Source organism: Chiloscyllium plagiosum, chromosome 30 (assembly GCF_004010195.1).
Source record: "Chiloscyllium plagiosum isolate BGI_BamShark_2017 chromosome 30, ASM401019v2, whole genome shotgun sequence".
NCBI classification, from domain to species: Eukaryota; Metazoa; Chordata; class Chondrichthyes; order Orectolobiformes; family Hemiscylliidae; genus Chiloscyllium; species Chiloscyllium plagiosum.
In genome coordinates this window covers 6,190,354-6,208,550 of record NC_057739.1, presented here as the reverse complement: position 1 = coordinate 6,208,550, position 18,197 = coordinate 6,190,354, and the positions used below count along the sequence as shown (strand labels likewise).

Sequence of the window (18,197 nt, the reverse complement as noted above, 5' to 3'; positions counted from 1 at the left end):
GAAAAGGCTTGTGAGAGGAGTTCATAATCATTAGGAATTCTGACAGAAAAGATAGCATGAAGTTGTTCCTCCTAGCAGAAAGAAGATGACGGGATCAAAAAGCTTCCTTTCCTAATGGACTTTAGTGAAGCTGTTGTGCTTTTACAATACTCCAATAGCTTCATTTACTGTTTCATCAACTTTTATATACAGATTTGTAAACTGATTTCAAGTTCTGAAACTTCCAAATCACACTTTCTGGAATACCTGCCCAGTAATATAACCACAACATCATCATATCTGACATTTCAGATTGTGAAAGGAGGCATTACTTACTCATGATGTCTCATCTACTCTTTCAACAGATCAATAGTTGTCAGACATGAGCTAAGAAGATAACCTGAGAAAGAATTTGCCTCACTGACAGCTTTTAATTCATCCAGTGCCAGTACAAAGACCCACGGAGAATTGCAAAACATGATTCACTAGATGATGGTGTTAGTATGACTAAATCTGAGAAGTGAGATTGTAGGAAAAGCTTCAGATGGTCAAGGAAATTTTGGAAAGAAGTACAGTTTGGATGTTATCCTCTGTAACCTAGTGGTGCAAATTTCAGTAAATATTTCAGTTATGAAAGGACTTCAAGGGTAGGTGAGTGTTGATATGTTATTGCCTTCTCAGGTCAGTCTGCCTTTTCAGATCACCTTCTCAAGGTGCAAAGGATTCTTGGATACAGAGGTATACCACATAGCCAAGCTGGCTGCTGTTATCAAGTAACAATAACTTCAACTGCAGCCTACCATAGAGCAAGAGCCAGTGGCTGTGTCAAGTGTCAAGGCACTGGCAGCTTATTGTTGGTCATACTGGTGACATGGATGATTTGGAAATAAACTTTGAAGTGGTCATGAGCAGGATTCAATTATTACACTGAAGAGAAAAGTGAACAGTGAGAAAGGAATGTACAGGACACATTGCTTGATAGTTGACAGTTCCTTAAAACTCAGATAGGGTTATGCCCAAAGCCACTTACTTGCAATTCTGAATCATTGTAACTACCTTACAACATTTTAAATCTTAGGGCAACAACATCTCAGGGTAACTTTGCACCTAAATTTCCTCATCATTCCTTTACAACTCTGGAAGAGGTTGAGACAAGCCAATGTAAATGGACAAGAGAACCAGATGTGTAGCTGGGAGGAAGGACACAATTTAATATAACTAGTGCTTCTCACCTTCAGTCACCCAATCAGGTCATCACAATATTTAGAATCCCCAACAAATTCAAATCGTCATTCAATTAACAGAACTATAATTATAGAATTATTATGGTTCGAACACTTATGAGCTGCTAACAAGATGCATTTTCTGGATAAAGCTATTTGTAATGGTTATTTGACAGTATGGAACTTAAATATTGCTGAAAAAAGCAACAAAAAGCTTCTCATCTTGCCAGTCATCAGATCAATTTGCAAGAAATGCCAAAATAAATAGAAAAGATAGTTATTTTAAATTTATTTAAGAGATGTGGAAATCATTGGCTAAGCCAGCAGTTGTTGCCCATCCCTAACAGAGGGCAGTTAAAAGTCAACCACATTGTTATGTATTTGGAGTCGCATGAAGTCACACTGACGTTCTTTAAAACATTATGCAGTATACCATCTCTCTGTTTCTCACCATCTCGAGTCTGTATTGTAAGGTGGCATGGCTCAATCCAAGAACTTGAAGTTTCACCAAAATACCTGTTAATGCTCAAGCATATTATTCTACTTGTACATACATTGCAGGAAATGATGCATGGCTGTCATGAGGCATACTCACGTGACATGCCCTCCAGGTTTCTGTCTCTCTTTCTACACCTATTTTGATCAACCCACAATAAACCATAAGGATCCTGAGCTGGTAAGGCACTGAATCCACTGTTCGAGGATGCCAATATTGTCTTTTGCTGCAGGTTACTGCCTAGTAACTTGTCATCAGCTGCATGATGCGGTGCAGATGGTCACATGCTGCGTGGATGTTAAGGGAACAAAGGTCCTTGTGATTCATGTAGGTGCACACCTATAAGGAAAACAAAGGGTTCAAGACCATGTGCATTTCATCATATTTGATTATTCAATCCCTTGCTCTTTATGTCTTCCATGTGATGATGCTAATATTGATGCTCCTTTCATCATTTCTGCAGTAGAGATTATGCAATGAGATTAGCTAATGCAATGAGATTATGATGTGGAGGAGCCAGTGTTGGATTGGGGTGGACAAAGTTAAAAATTGTACAACACCAGATTATAATCTAAAAGCACTAGTTTTTAGAGTGTTGATTTTCATCAAGGTGGTTGTGGAGCATGAGACCATAAGACACAGCATTTATAGCAAAGGATTACAGTGTCCTACAAGTGAAATGATATATTGAACAAACCTGGATTGTTGTTAAATCTTTCATCTTTTAGAATGGGTTCCAGTTTTAGTTCTTTAATATGTAAATCCCAGAACTTCGTTTAAGCTACCTTCTCGAGATAACTTAAGGTTTTATAACAAAAGGAGACATCTCAGCTTAGATAATGCATTAAAGGTGCAAGTTTAGAGTCTGTCTGTATCCCAATCTTGAGTCAGACTAGTTCTATTTCCAATATGGAATTTACAAAATATTACATGTACATTTTAGCAAAATAGAATGTATCTGAAATACAAATTGACCTGATAGACTTATATGTGTGTGCACATGCATGAGAGAGACAGAGAGTGAGTGTGTGCATGTGAGTGTGAGTGCATGTGAGAGAGTGCATGTTTGCATGTGTAAAGCTGAGTAAAGTGTGTGTGTGGGTTTGGTGGAGTATAAGCCTGTGAGAGGGTGTGAGCATGGGAGCGAGTGCCAGGGGGTTGGGGGGGATGTGTATATATGAGAGAGAGCTTGTATATGAGAGAGGATCTGTGAGTGTGTGTGTGTGACAGTGTATAATGTAGTGGGGTCACATAGTGTGACAGGAACCCACGTCCGGTTGAGGCCATCCTCATGGGTTCTGAATGTGGCTATCAGCCTCTGCTCTGCCACTTTGCATTGTTGCCTATCCTGAAGTTTGCCTTGTAGGATGGTCACCTGAAGATCCGAGGCCAAATGTCCCTGACCGCTGAAGTGTTCCCCTGCTGGGAGGGAACATCCCTGTCTGGTGATTGTTGTGCGGTATCCATTCATCCGTTGTTATAGCATCTGCTTGGTCTCACAAATGTACCATGCCTCCGGGCACCCCTGCCTGCAGCGTATAAGATAGACAACATTGGCCAAGTCACGTGAGTACCTGCCACGTACACAGTGGGTGGGGTCCCCTTGGATAATGGTGGGATCCGTGTCAACACTCTGGCATGTCTTGCAGTGGTTGACATGATAGGGTTACACGGTGTTGTGGTCGATGTTATCCTGAAAGCTGGGCAGTTTGCTACGAACAATGGTCTGTTTAAGGTTTGATGGTTGTTTAAAGGCAAGAAGTGGAGGCATAGGGAAGGTCTTGGAGAGATGCTCATCCTCACTGATAATGTGTTGCAGGCTGTGAAGAACAAGGTGTAGTTTTTTGGCTCCTTGGAAGTACTGGACAACGAAGGGTACACTATCGTTTGCAACCCATGTCTGTCTCCTGAGGAGGTAATTGCAGTTTCTTACTGTGGCACGTCAGAACTGGCGATCAATGAGTTGAGCATCGTACCCTGTTCTTATGAGGGCATCCTTGAGCACCTTCAGGTGTCCATCACGTTCCTCCTCATCTGAAGAGATCCTGTGTATGCGTAGGGCTTGTCCGTAGGGATGGCTGTTTTAATATGTTTAGGTTGGAAGCTAGAGAAGTGTAGCATTGTGCGATTATCCGTGGGTTTGCAGTAGAGTGAGACACTGAGGTGCTCATCCTTGATGGAGATGCATGTCAAAGAATGAGACAGATACTAAAGAGTAGTCCATGATAAGTTGATGGTGGGATGAAACTCATTGATATCACTGTGTAGTTGTTTCAGTGGCTCACCGTGGGTCCAGATGAAGAAAATGTCATCAATATATCTGGTGTATAGTGTTGGTTGGAGGTCCTGTACAGCAAACAAGTCTTGTTCAAACTTGTGCATGAAAATGTTGGCATTTTGGGGTGCAAATTTGGTCCCCATGACTGTTCCATGTGTATGGATGAAGAACTGGCTGTCAAAGGTGAAAGCATTGTGGTCGAGGATGAAGCGGATGAGTTGTAAGATGTTGCTTGGAGATTGGCAATTGTGTTGAGTACTGAGGCTGTTGCAGCGATGTTGTCATTGTGGGAGATGCTGGTATAGAGTGCTGAAATGAACATTGTGATGAAGAATGTTTCTGGTTCAACTAGTCCATGGGTGCTGAGTTTCTACAAGAAATTCATAGTGTTGCGACAGAAGCTGGGGCTCCCCTGTAAAAAGGTTTCAAGATGCCTTTGACTTAGCCAGAGAGGTTCTCACAAAGAGTCCCATTGCCTGATATGATGGTAAGTCCTGGTGTGTTGGATTTGTGTATCTTCAGAAGGCAGTAGAAGTCCCCTACGCAAGAAGACACATTGCTCCAGCAATTGTGGTTGCAATCAGAGCCCAGGCTCTTTAACGCAATGAAAGGAGAACACTGGTGACAATGTGAAATAGAGGCAAGTTCTGAGAAAAACCACTGAATGTTTGCTATTTTGTACTTTATTCACTTGCAACTCCAAGAATAACTAATAACTTACATTTACACTTTAACATTTTAACAAATCATAAAGGTACATAGGAGCATACTATAACAAAATAGGACAACAAGCCACAGGAGTTGTCAGACTGGATTTCAATTACTGGTGAGGTAGGGAGGGGATGAAGGCAAGATTTGAAAATTGGATTCCTGGAGTCTGTGACAATTTGCAATTTTTCAGAAGGTCTGCTAGAGGCAATGAGGTAAAAACAATGACTGCAGATGCTGGAAACCAGATTCTGGATCAGTGGTGCTGGAAGAGCACAGCAGTTCAGGCAGCATCGAGGACAGGCAAAATCCGAGAACAGGCAAAATCGACGTTTCGGGCAAAAGCCGAAACGTCAATTTTGCCTGTCCTCGGATTTTGCCTGTCCTCGGATGCTGCCTGAACTGCTGTGCTCTTCCAGCACCACTGATCCAGATGCTAGAGGCAATGGTCAACTCACTCATGCCAACTGGTAGACCCTTAGTCATCTTAAGGAAGTTGCTATGCAGATTCTTGACATGTCTGGAACAGAATGGAATTTTTTTTTTCCGGACAATGTTGAGCTGCCCACTGCACGTTTATTTGCAGTTTTTTGCAATCACTACAGTGCAAAAGAATGTTTCGATTTACTCTTTTGTGAAATTTGAAGGATGAACAGCACTGCGCCACATACTCTACCTCAACTTAACATGTGTATCATCTTTAGCCATGTTTAGTCTAAAGGCCCTTTTCTGATCTTCTTGGCGAAGAAGATGATTGTTACTTGCCTTGCCACTGGCAACAAGCTAGCAGTTCCTGTCCCTTGGAGAAAAATAGTGTTTCAAATTTGGTACCATTTAAGGGTGGCACGGTGGCTCAGTGGTTAGCACTGCTGCCTGACAGCGTCAGGGCCCCAGGTTCAATTCCAGCCTTGGGCAATTGTCTGTGTGGAGTTTGCACATTCTCCTCATGTCTGAATGGGTTTCCTCCTGTAATCCAAAATTGTGCAGGTTAGGTGAATTGGCCATGCTAAATTGCCCATAGTGTTCACGAATTATATGTTAGGTGCATTAGTCAGAGGTAAATGTAGGGGAATGGGTCTGGGTGGGTTACTTGTCTGAGGGTCGGTGTGGAGTTGTTGGGTCAAATGGCCTGTTTCCACACTGTAGGGATTCTAAGGTATTTTGCCTTCTGCCCAATCAGCCCATTTAGATTTTAAAAAATTGTGAGAATGGCACAGCTCAGGCTGGGGTCAAGATATGGAATTCCTAATCTGGCTTTGAAAATGCAGTCCATCGAGTCCAATGACTAAGAAGTTGATCATAGAGGTTGATTTTAAGAGGTGCCTTAAAGGTGGAAAGAAAGACAGATATTAGGAGAAAATTACAGAATATATGTCCTCAGACAGAAGGCACAGCCACCAATTGTAAAGCAATTAAAACCAAGAATACACAAGAGACCGCAGATGTCTCAAAGTTTTCTGGCTAGAAGAAGTTACAGAGGTTGGACAAGGAGAGGCCATGGAGAGGTTTGAAAACAAGGATGAGGTTTTAAAAACTCTGAACAGTTGTAAAAATGGCATATGAATTAGGAGCAGATGGGCCCTCGACTCATACCTTTGAGCCTACCCATAGCTCTTCTATTACTCCACACTCCCATCAACAATAAACTGTGTCAAAAAAAAAGAAACATGGTCTTCCTTCATATTGGCAGAACAAGATCACTGGTCACAAAGTGTTGAAACAATCTTGAAAGCACCAGCATGGAGGCTATTATAATCAATGCTCAACTCAATAGGCAGGATATGTTGTTAAGATAGATGGAACTCAGATTAATAAAGCAGATGTTTATGAGATGGTTGAAGAATGCAGGACAACAATAAAAGTGCTAGAAAGATACACTGAATATTCACTTGAAGCACAGAAACATGATCTTTGTCCCTTGAGAAACTAAAGGTCACTGACAAGTGGGAATGAGGTACTAAAATGAGAGGAAAAGTGAAATGTTTTCAGCTACAACATTTTATCAGCAGAATATATTGGAAGGATCAGAGGGATCAACAGAAGAATCTCTCCAAAAACAAGGATGCGTTAAGGCTTGAGATAGACAATATTAGTTAGCATAGTTATCATTATGTCTTATTGTCATCTCTTCTTCCTTTGCACCACCATCCTCGAGCTCAAGATGCCAAACCACTATACAAGAAAAATAATTAATTGACAGTAATGGTAATTGAATCAAATAGTTTTTCTTCCTCCAACCATTGTTGCTACACAAAAGTGACTTATCCAGCTGGATCCATTTGCGTGTCTGAAACCCACTCAACTGTGATCTGCTGGCTAACTGTACCTACTACAAGCTGGGTGCTGTATTTGATAAGTGGATGAACTGAATGCAACATCATAGCTCCTTTCATTTCTTCTACTTAGCGCACAACACAAATCAGAGATTTAAATATGAGAAAAGTTACCGAACATTGTGGTAAATTAAAGAGAAGAAAAGTTCCGCAGGGCTTTTTCAAATGAACTAATCACATCATAAGAACAGAAGTAATAGTCCAATGTATAGGCAAGAAAAGAACTTTTAAATGGAAATTCACTTAATCAGTGTATCAAAAAGACAATAGAGACCTGCAGGGAATTTAAACTTGAAATCCAATCTCACAAATAGCAAGGCTCTGGCACATGTAAATTCTGCAATTACTACTATATAATTCTTTTATAGCTCTTGGTTACAAGATGATATCGGATCAAAACTCAATTATAACTAAATCCACCCAAGTTATTCAGTATTGTATGGGTGTGCAGGATTGAGTTTAATCAACATGTTTTAAGTTCTTTTGAATCTTGGGCCAAGGTGCTTTCTATCTAATTTAACTGTAGAATTTGATCACTTTTATAAATACAATTTGAAAGTTAATGTTACATCGCAATTATATTTTTGGAGTTGGTACATCTTTGACACTTGAACAGCCTGTCTGTCACCACTGATACCATGCAGCAAACATATTAACAGTGACCTATCTTCTATAATCATCTACAAAAATGAAAAAGCACCATCACCACTGTCATAATTTGTCCAAAGTCAAGTTTGTTGAACAGTCAGACATGCCTTTGAGCCTACCTTTAAATTCACCTCATTCATTGCACCTCTCATCAACAATATTGGGGTTAGTTAAGAATATATGAATGACATTACTCAGTCCACCTTGTTCTTTGGATAGCAATAATTTTCATGGAGTTAAAGAAGTGTAATGCCATCCTGTAATCAAGTTACATCATAACAGGATGTGAATAATTTATATCATTGACAAAAAACATAACTAAATATCTGTTGCATAAAACTAATTACTCCACTTAGTGAAAGTTACAGATCACAGGGCCATTAAAAGTCAACTTTGTTGTTGTAGGATTGGAATTATATAGGCGTGATAAGGATGTCAGGTTTCCTTACCCAAAGGGCAGTTATTTGTTTGTGAGATATCACATCACTGACCAAGCAAGTATTTATCACATATGCCTAGCTACCTTTGAAAAAGTACTGCTGAGCTGTCTTTTGGAACTGCTGCAGGCCACTTGCTGTAGGTACACCTACTGCACTATGAAATGAGTAGTTCCTGGATTTTAACCTGATGTACTGTAGGAATGGCAATATAACATACAGAATGTTCAGTAACTAGATGGAAACTTGCAAGTGATAGTCTTCCTGTGCATTTGCTTTTCATGTTCTTTTAAGTGGTACGGATTGTGTATTTGGAAGATGCTGTCAAAGGAGTCTAAGTAAGTTGCTGTATTGGTAAATGGTACACACTGCTGTCACTATGCACTGATGGTGAAAAGAATAAATACTGGCAGCAGTGAAGAAAAACACCATGACCTGAGAAGGAATCTGAATTAGCAAAGATAAATGTGAAGAAAGTGAAAAGGAAGTTCATGAGATAGGATACTAACCAAGCAGACTGTTTCCTCATGGGTGGTGTCAAGCCTCTCAAGTGTTATTTAAACAGCAATCATTCAGGCAACTAGGATTCTGTGGTCGTAATCTTGCTAAACATCAATGTGAATGATTAGGCTTTTTGTACTGTAGGAGTTGGTCATTGCCTGGCTCTTGTGCACCACAAATGTTATTTGTCATTTATCAGCCCAAGCCTGAATGGTGTCCAGGTTTTATTGTACGTGGACATGAACTGCTTCAGTATATGAAGTTACTGAGTAGTACTGAATACCAACAAAGTGTATTCCTAGTTCTAAGCTTAGAACGAGAGAAGAGAGCGCTTGTGGTGAAATAATAGTGTCCCTACCTCTGCTCAGAAGGTCAAGATACAAGTCTCATTTGCCCAAGGCATGTCATAATATGTTGTGGTTCTGTTCACCGAGCTGGAAATTTGTGTTGCAGACGTTTCGTCCCCTGTCTAGGTGATCCTCAGTGCTTGGGAGCCTCCTGTGAAGTGCTTCTGTGATGTTTCCTCTGGCATTTATAGTGATAACGGCACACAAACCAACAGCCACTCTCAGGCAACAACTCACCAGGATGAAGGACCCGATACCCTTCATGAGCAAAACCAAAGTAGTGTACAAAATCTCATGCAAGGACTGCACAAAACACTACATAGGACAAACAGGAAGACAGCTAACGGTCTGCATCCATGAACACCAACTAGCCACGAAACGACATGATCAGCTATCCTTAGTAGCCACACACTCAAGGCTCCCAAGCACTGAGGATGTCACCTGGACAGGGGACGAAACATCTGCAACACAAATTCCCAACTCGGCGAACAGAACCACAACAATTATCACATCTTTCTAATGAAGATGGGTAGAAACTTAAGAGAAAATATGGGAGTATCCAGTTTTGGATAAATTATAAATGATGTTCAAGATGTATGTGACATTTGATCAAACATTAGTGCTGCTGGATATTTGGCCTGCAGCTACAAATATTGGGTATCGTTCAAAAACCTAATGTATGAGACCAATTCCTTTGGTGAATCATTTTGTTTTGCATTTAGATGAGTCAATGGAGCCAAGCATTTAACAATGGCTGTGTCTTTTTTTTTAATGAGCATGTTGTGTCTGAAGGGAATTACTGCAAATTCTGGGGAATATGAAGATTTATAATAGGAACTGGGCTGGCAGCAGTGAAGAAAAGCACTTTGACCTGGGAAGGAATCTGACTTAGCAAAGATAAATGCAACGAAATTATTGATACTTTTGTTCGATTGCTGAGCAAGACGGGACTTGGAAACGTATTCAAGATGGCATGAGTGACTTGATTAAAATATTACATGAATTTATCTCAGTAAATTCCCCTTCACTTACACCATCCAAGTATCATCAGCAGCTTTGAGAAGAGAAAAATTACATTAACCATGATAGCTTACTCTCAATTGCAAAGACATCAATTAGTGGGGGGAGGGTGAGTGAAATTTTATAAAATCTGAAATTGCAGGAATGTGGCATCTGGGTTAAATTAATTATTCAGGGTGAAAAATTTCCATCTCCTAGGTGGTTAGCACTGCTGCCTCACAGCACCAGGGTCCAGCCTCGGACAACTGTGTGTGGAGTTTGCACATTCTCCCTGTGTCTGCATGGGTTCCCTCCGGGTGCTCCAGTTTCCTCTCACAGTCCAAAGATGTGCAGGTCAGGTGAAATGGCCACGATAAATTGCCCATAGTGTGAGGTGCATTAGTCAGAGGGAAATGGGTCTGGGTGGGTTACTCTTCAGAGGGTCGGTGTGGACTTGTTGGGCCGAAGGGCCTGTTTCCACACTGTAGGGAATCTAATCTAATCTAATGGCAAATTGAGATGCAGAGAAAAGGTCAACAACATATTTGTGGCATGTCAAGCCTCATACCACTTTGGGGTAGGTTAACATTTAAAATACTGTTGCACGCTATAGTTAGGCAGTAGCATAAGCATTTTCTCAAAACTACATCCCTCTCCCTTTAAGATAAAGTCAGTGGCACATGGGAATCTTATGGTACTTGCTTCACAGTTGTTTAAAACTGATGTGCGCCAGTCAGCTTTGTGCAATTGCATATAACGTCTGCAGTTTTCTTTGTTCAACTCAACAGAACAAGGAAAGGGAACAGGTAAGTAGCTCATATACTGACAAGAGTGAGTCCACTGTAATAGGGGAAGGGGAACATACAATGGAATGAAAGGTATGCAGAAGGAGAAGAGGGATTCAGAGGAAGATAGACGGTGTGGTTAGGTACATGGATGAAAGAAGTGGGAAGGCCTGGAATCCTAGCTGATGTTTGAGGACCGGTAGTTGGAACAGTCACTCAAGGTTAGAAGACAAAAGTGCCTAATGGGTACATCAGCACTGTCTAAGAATTTGTCCAACATGGGGTGTTGAGCTGTAAAGGTCCCTATAGCATCTTTGAGTTCACATATTTTTCAAATTACCCCACTATGCTCTCAGACAAAGTCCTTTAAGATGCGTGGGAGCTGAGTCTCCAAGTTCATCCGTGTGTCCCATAAAGAGGCAAGCATATCAGCAATAAATGAAGTGCAAGGGATTTTTTTTTTAATTTTGGACTGTAAATTAGAAAATGGAAGTTAGACTGCTTTAGGGTGGAGGTGAAAATCAAAGACTTAAATATTTCCATTGTAATAAAATGGGACACCTTCATTCAGAATGGTAGAAGTTGTGTGGGAAGACCATGCGATTTATTGGGGTTGATTAAAGAGACTCCAAAAATAGGAGTTCACAAGGAAAATGCCATGGATCAAATTGTAGCTTTAACTATAACCAGGAGACCAAAAATGCTGCTGTGTGTGCAACAGAGTTAAAAAGGTAGATGAGTGGCAAGAAACGTTTTGTCAGAAGAAAAGATAATCCTTTTTGCATCAAATGATATTGCTAAACCGATGACTACGATACTGAGCTACTCAATGCTATTTCTAGAGAAAGACAGATATTCCTCTGCAATGAAAATTAAAATGTTAATAAACAGGATAAATGGAAAGTATATCTCCCAGTGTCCTTGTACAAAATTAAATTAGAGTTGTCCTGAAAAGTGGTAACTGGAGTTGTTCACCTATGGGTGGAGTTGACTACTCTTGGGTAATTATTTAGTTTGAGTGAAAAATATAGCTTTGCCAATATTCACAAAAGGTCTGAGTGAGGTTAAAGAGACAAACAGTTACAGGAACAAATTCCATGTAATTTTTGTTTGCATGTGGCATTGGCGAAGCAAAGTCCACCACCAGAGATCAAAACAATATGCCAAAGAGATGTTATTGGAGTGGCTGAAACTTTCTTTATTGGGATGCTACAAAAAAAGTGTTTAGTATATCTTCATTAACAGACACTTAAGAAACAGATCTGGAGTTAAACAAGTTAATAATGTTAATACAAGCAGCTCACTCTGAAGCTGAGACTAACAGGGTTCTTGTGCATTATTGTATTCAAAACTAAGTTAAAATCAGGAAGTGAAGACACCTTCAAGAGTTGAAGATGAGGAACAGACAGTTGTTCATCAGATAGTGGTATGACCAGATATTGTAAGGAAATATTGTGACTAGCACATGAAATTCCGATAGCAGGACATTTAGGACAATGGATAACTCAAGCATTAATAAACAGATATTTCCCCTGGGAGAAAGTGAGGACTGCAGATGCTGGAGATCAGAGCTGAAAATGTGTTGCTGGAAAAGCGCAGCAGGTCAGGCAGCATCCAAGGAACAGGAGAATCGACGTTTCGGGCATAAGCCCTTCTTCAGGAATGAATCTTCTTCCTGAAGAAGATATTTCCCTTGGCCAAGGAAGTGTAATGCACTTCTGTCAAATGTGCCACACAAGTCTGGGAGTGAGAAACCTCAACATCAGTGGTCCCCATAATTTTCCTTCTGGTGCGTGTCTCTGAGGTCTGTGCATGACAGCGACTTCAGGAAGAATAAGTCAATGCTGCAAACCACATGCCAGTGCTGATTGCTATGCATGGAATCTTATTTTACAGGGATTGTTATTCAATATGTAATCAAATAAAACCCATGCCAATTTTTGAAGAACCATTCAGCAGGGTGTTAGTAGACTGTGTATGGCTGTTGCTGAAAACAAAAGTAGGCCATCTCCTTACAGTTATGGATATGACAACCCAATTTCCAGAAACTGCTCCTTTCAGGACCATTACAGCTAAGGCAGTCATGGAAAAAAATTAACTTTCACTTGTCATGGACTACCATTTGAAATACAGTCAGACTAAAGTACAAACTCTGTCAGAAATATTTCAATTTGAGTCTAAAACAGTTGAGGTTTACCAACTATAATCTACAAACAAAGGGAGTTTAGAGAGATCCCATTAGACTCTCCAAAATAATAATTAAAGCAGGCAAAGTTGAAAGAATGGGCAGACAAACAATGTATAACTACAGTATTTCAAACAGAAGACAAGTTGCTGCTGCTATAACCTTCACAAGGTAGACCCCTAAAACTGAATTTCAATGATGCATACAAGATTGTCAGGAAGGTTTGTAAAGTGACCTGTCTGGTAGCATCTCCAGATCACAATAAGAAGAATTGGTTATGCAAAATTAATACATTAAAGTTATCATAATAAAGAAGAAAGTATTTCGGGGAAAAGAGTAATACAGGATGGCAGAGACAGTAAGGATGAAATAGAAAAAGAGGGAGACAGTTCACAAAACAAACCTCTTACAATCCAACTAACCAATACAGAAAGTTTAGATAGTGAGACAATATATTCTCATACTTAAAAGAGCAACAGAAAAGTTTAATAAGGTTACTTCAGAAATTCAATGAAATCTATGTATACATCCAGATGTACTGAGTTAGGCAGACAGAGTATGGAATCTGTATCGATAAAACAACTCTTCCTGATTAAACCTGGATAAAAGGATATTCAATGCATGCTAGAAGATCGTCTGATCCAACGAAGACAAACCAGTTGGTGTTCATTGGTAGTGTTAGTTCCAATGTGGATGAGTCAACTGGATTCTGCATTGATTTTCAAAAAGCAAGTGCAGTAACAATAGTAGATTAACACCCAGTTCCTTGGTTAGAAGATTACATTGATAGGGTTTGTGGTGTTTCAATAATTTCTAAGATTTACATATTAAAAGACATACAGCCAGAATATCTAAAGAGGTATCAAACATCAATGTTGAGCAGTGGCATTTGGGTTTAAAAATTGCCTTACAACATTTCCAAAAAAACCACTAGCCATTTGGATACAGAACTGGCTCAAAGGTAGAAGACAGAGGATGATGGTGGAGGGTTGTTTTTCAGACTGAAGGCCTGGGACCAGTGGAGTGCCACAAGGATCGGTGCTGGGCTCTCTACTTTTTGTCATTTACATAAATGATTTGGATGCGAGCATAAGAGGTACAGTTAGTAAGTTTGCAATGACACCAAAATTGGAGATGTAGTGGACAGCAAAGAGGGCTACCTCAGATTACAACAGGATCTGGACCAGACGGGCCAATGGGCTGAGAGTAGCAGATGGAGTTTAATTCAGACAAATGCGAGGTGCTGCATTTTGGGAGAGCAAATCTTAGCAGGACTTATACACTTAATGGTAAAGTCCTAGGAAATGTTGCTGAACAAGGAGACCTTGGAGTGCAGGTTCATAGCTCCTTGAAAGTGGAGTCTCAGGTAGATAGGATAGTGAAGAAGACGTTTGGAATGCTTTCCTTTATTGGTCAGACTATTGAGTACAGAAGTTGGGAGGTCATGTTGCGGCTGTACAGGACATTGGTTAGACCACTGTTGGAATATTGCGTGCAATTCTGGTCTCCTTCCTATCGGAAAGATGTTGTGAAACTTGAAAGGGTTCAGAAAAGACTTACAAGGATGTTGCCAGGGTGGAGGATCTGAGCTACAGGGAGAGGCTGAACAGGCTGGGGCTGTTTTCCCTGGAGGGTCAGAGACTGAGCGGTGACCTTATAGAGGTTTACAAAATTATGAGGGGCATGGATAGGATAAATAGGCAAAGTCTTTTTCCTGGGGTCGGGGAGTCCAGAACTTGAGGGCAGAGGTTTAGGATGAGAGGGGAAAGATATAAAAGAGACCTAAGGGTCAACTTTTTCACGCAGAGGGTGGTACGTGTATGGAATAAGCTGCCAGAGTTGACGGAGGCTGGTACAATTGCAACATTTAAGAGGCATTTGGATGGGTATATGAATAGGAAGGGTTTGGAGGGATACGGGCCGGGTGCTGGCAGGTGGGACTAGATTGGGTTGGGATATCTGATCGGCATGGACGGGTTGGACCGAAGGGTCTGTTGCCATGCTGTACATCGCTATGATTCTGTGATTCTATGAAGTCCTAGCTAAAATACCTAACTGTACCATTTATTTTCTTTCATATTTCTAATCTACCTGTTCAGAGATGTTATTACATGCATCTGGTGCAGGTGAGACTCAAACTCAGGTCTCCTAGTCTAGAGGTGGAAACCACTACCACTGCACCACACAACTATTAAAAATTGACTTTGGGATTATTATTGATTTTTCAAAAAATGTTTAAGCCTATGTCGATCATGATTGCAAAGAAACACTACTATAGATGTTTTCCAACCTCTCGAGCAGGTGGGACTTGAACCCAGGCATGCTGGCTCAGAAGTAAAGACACCTGCACTGCATCTCAGTAGTCCCTAAATTTAGAGCCAAAAAAACCCACCATGGGGCTCGACAAGATTCCAGTTCTCCACTTCTTGGAAGAAGGTGCAACTTCTGACTAGATTCCCTTAGATTTTGTCAAGAAATTTAAGACTTGAAATGTGGAATTATTTCAATGGAGGTTTTTGATTCACCTTTATAATATCAAAATTGTTTACATTGCTGGAAAGGATAATGTAATATTAGATATGTAATGAAGAATATAATTAGGCTGGGACAATTTAAGAATTTGAGAGTGAAAATATTAAGAAATTGTATAAGTTCTGCTTAATGGACGAATAAGGCTGAATGGAAGTAATTTTCTTGTATCTTACTGTATATGTATGTCATGTTTACCTTGCAATGAAACACATTTAAAAATGGCATATTATCTCTTGCAAGGGATACAAAGTAGCATTTTTTTTTTCTTTTTTGGACTATAAACTGGAAAATGGAAGTTGATATGGAAGTAGTAGTTGAAGACCTTTTGCAAGTTGAAGATCAAGTAGAGTATACGGTCATAGAGTCATAGAGGTCTACAGCACTGGAAAAGGCCCTGGAGCCCATCGAGTCTGCAGCAGTTGGAAACAACCACCTAAGTACAGAGGAACCTCGATTATCCAAAGGACACGGGTGGGGAGTATTTTGTTTGGTTAATCGAATACCAGATAACATTATTTAGCCAAGCATCAGGACCTTGCGATCTTGCCAGATAATCCGATGTTTGGATATTCAAATGCCGAATAATCAAGGTTCCTCTGTATTCTAATCCCATTTTCCAGCACTTGGCCAATATCCATAAGTGTGCACCTAAATATTTCTTATATGTTATGAAGGTGTCTACCACTCTTATAGGCAGGGAATTCCAGATTCCTACTAACCTTTGGGTGAACTTTTTACCCTCACATCCCTTCTAAATCTTCTTCCCCTTCTTAGGAGTGGACTAAGGAGAGCTAGGAGAGGGCATGACAAAGCCTTGGCAGGTAGAATTAAGGAAAACTCCAAGGCATTCTACACTTATGTGAGGAACAAGAGAATGGCCAGACTGAGGGTAGAACCGATCAGGGATAGTGGATGCCTGGAGTTGAAGGAGATAGGGGACGTCCTTACTGAATACTTTCCTTCAGTATTCACAGTGAAAGGGACCTTGTGATTTGTGAGGACAATGTGGAACAAACTGATATGCTTGAACAGGTTGATGTTAAGAAGGAGGATTTGATGGAAATTTTGAAAAACATGAGGTTAGATAAGTCTCCTGGGCCAGATGTGATATACCCAAGTCACTATGGGAAGCGAGGGAAGAGATTGCTGTGCCTTTGGCAATGATCTTTGCATCCTCACTGCCCACTGGAGTAGTACCAGATGATTGTAAGGTGTCAAATGTTGTTCTCTTGTTCAAGAAAGGGAATAGGGATAACTCTGGGAATTACATACCAGTCAGTCTTAGATCCAAATTATTAGAGATGATTTAAGAGACAGGATTTATGACTATTTGGAAAAGCATTGCTTGATTAGAGGTAGTCAGCATGGCTTTGTGAGGGGCAGGTCAAGCCTCACAAGCCTTATTGAATTCCTGAGGATGTGACAATACACATTACTCAAGGTAGAGCAGAGGATGTGGTGTTTATGGATTTTAGCAAGGCATTTGATAAGGTTCCCCATGTTAGGCTCATTCAGAAAGTAAGGAGGCTTGGGATACAGGGAATGTTGGCTGTCTGGATACAAAATTGGCTGCCCCACGGAGTACAGAGAGAGGTAGTACATGGAAAGTATTCAGCCTGGAGCTCGGTGACCAGTGATGTTCTGCAGGGATCTGTTCTGGGACCTCTGTTCTTTATGATTTTTATAAATGACTTGGATGAGGAAGTGGAAGAGTAGATAAGTTTGGCGATGACACAAAGGTTGGTGGAGTTGTGAATAGTGTGGAGGGCTGTTGTAGGTTGCAACATTGACAGGATGCAGAGCTGTGCTGAAAAATGACAGATAGAGTTCAACCTGGAAAAGTGTGAAGTGATTAATTTTGGAAGGTCAAATTTGAATGCAAAATACAGGGTTAAAGGCAGGATTCTTGGCAGCGTGGAGGAACAGAGGGATCTTTGGGGCCCACGTCCATAGATCCCTCAAAGTTGCCACCCAATTTGCTAGGGTTGTTAAGAAGGAGTATGGTGTTTTGGCTTTCATTAGAAGGAGGATTGAGTTTAAGAGTCATGAGTTACGCTGCAGCTCTATAAAGCCCCAGGTAGACCACACTTGGAATATTATGTACAATTCTGGTCACCTCATTATAGGAAGGATGTGCTGTACTGTTCTACGTTCTCTTGTGTCTATGATCTTACATGCATAATAGGGCAGAAAGGAAGATGATTATAAGTGTCTTGACTGAAGATCTGATATAGCTTTTTAATTTCAAAAACTTACTTTATTCATAAAAATGTCTTTATATACATACACAGTCACTAAGCCAGCTCAGTTTTGTACAGTAGCATAAGAAGAAACAAATAAACACTGGAGTTTGACTATTCAGCAAACAAAAGAACGGCATTTCTTACTTATATAAGATTGCATTTGCCTATATTTGAGGCATTGGGAGAGTATGAAACTGAACAGACTCACATTGTACTTTAGCAGAAAGACTTTAGCTGCCTCAAGTTTCGCTGGATCCCTCAGTATCTCGTCCAGTTCATTGGAATGAGCCAGTCTGCAATTGTTGGTCGGGGTCAACTCCTTGCTCTGGAAGACCATCAAGTTTCGGGCAGACCAAAGAGCTTCTTTCATTGAGTTGATGGTCTTTCAGGCGCAGTCGATGTTTGTCTTGGTATGCGTCCCGGTGAACAGGCCATACAGCACAGAGTCCTGCGTCATGAAGCTGTTCAGGAGGAACATTGACAAAAATCACAATATCTTTCTC

The 18,197-nt window shown here is 40.5% G+C and overlaps 1 long non-coding RNA gene across 1 annotated transcript in view; it reads right to left on the bottom strand.

Annotated features, from left to right (window-relative positions):
- Window positions 1-1,332: 1,332 nt before the first annotated feature.
- LOC122564645 overlaps window positions 1,333-18,197 on the bottom strand; it is a 52,644-nt gene continuing 35,779 nt past the window's right edge. The window contains exons 3-4 of the long non-coding RNA XR_006315946.1: window positions 17,903-18,155; window positions 1,333-2,037 (exon numbers count right to left, since the gene is read on the bottom strand). This is a non-coding gene — a long non-coding RNA (uncharacterized LOC122564645). The remainder of the gene's footprint in view (window positions 2,038-17,902; window positions 18,156-18,197) is intronic.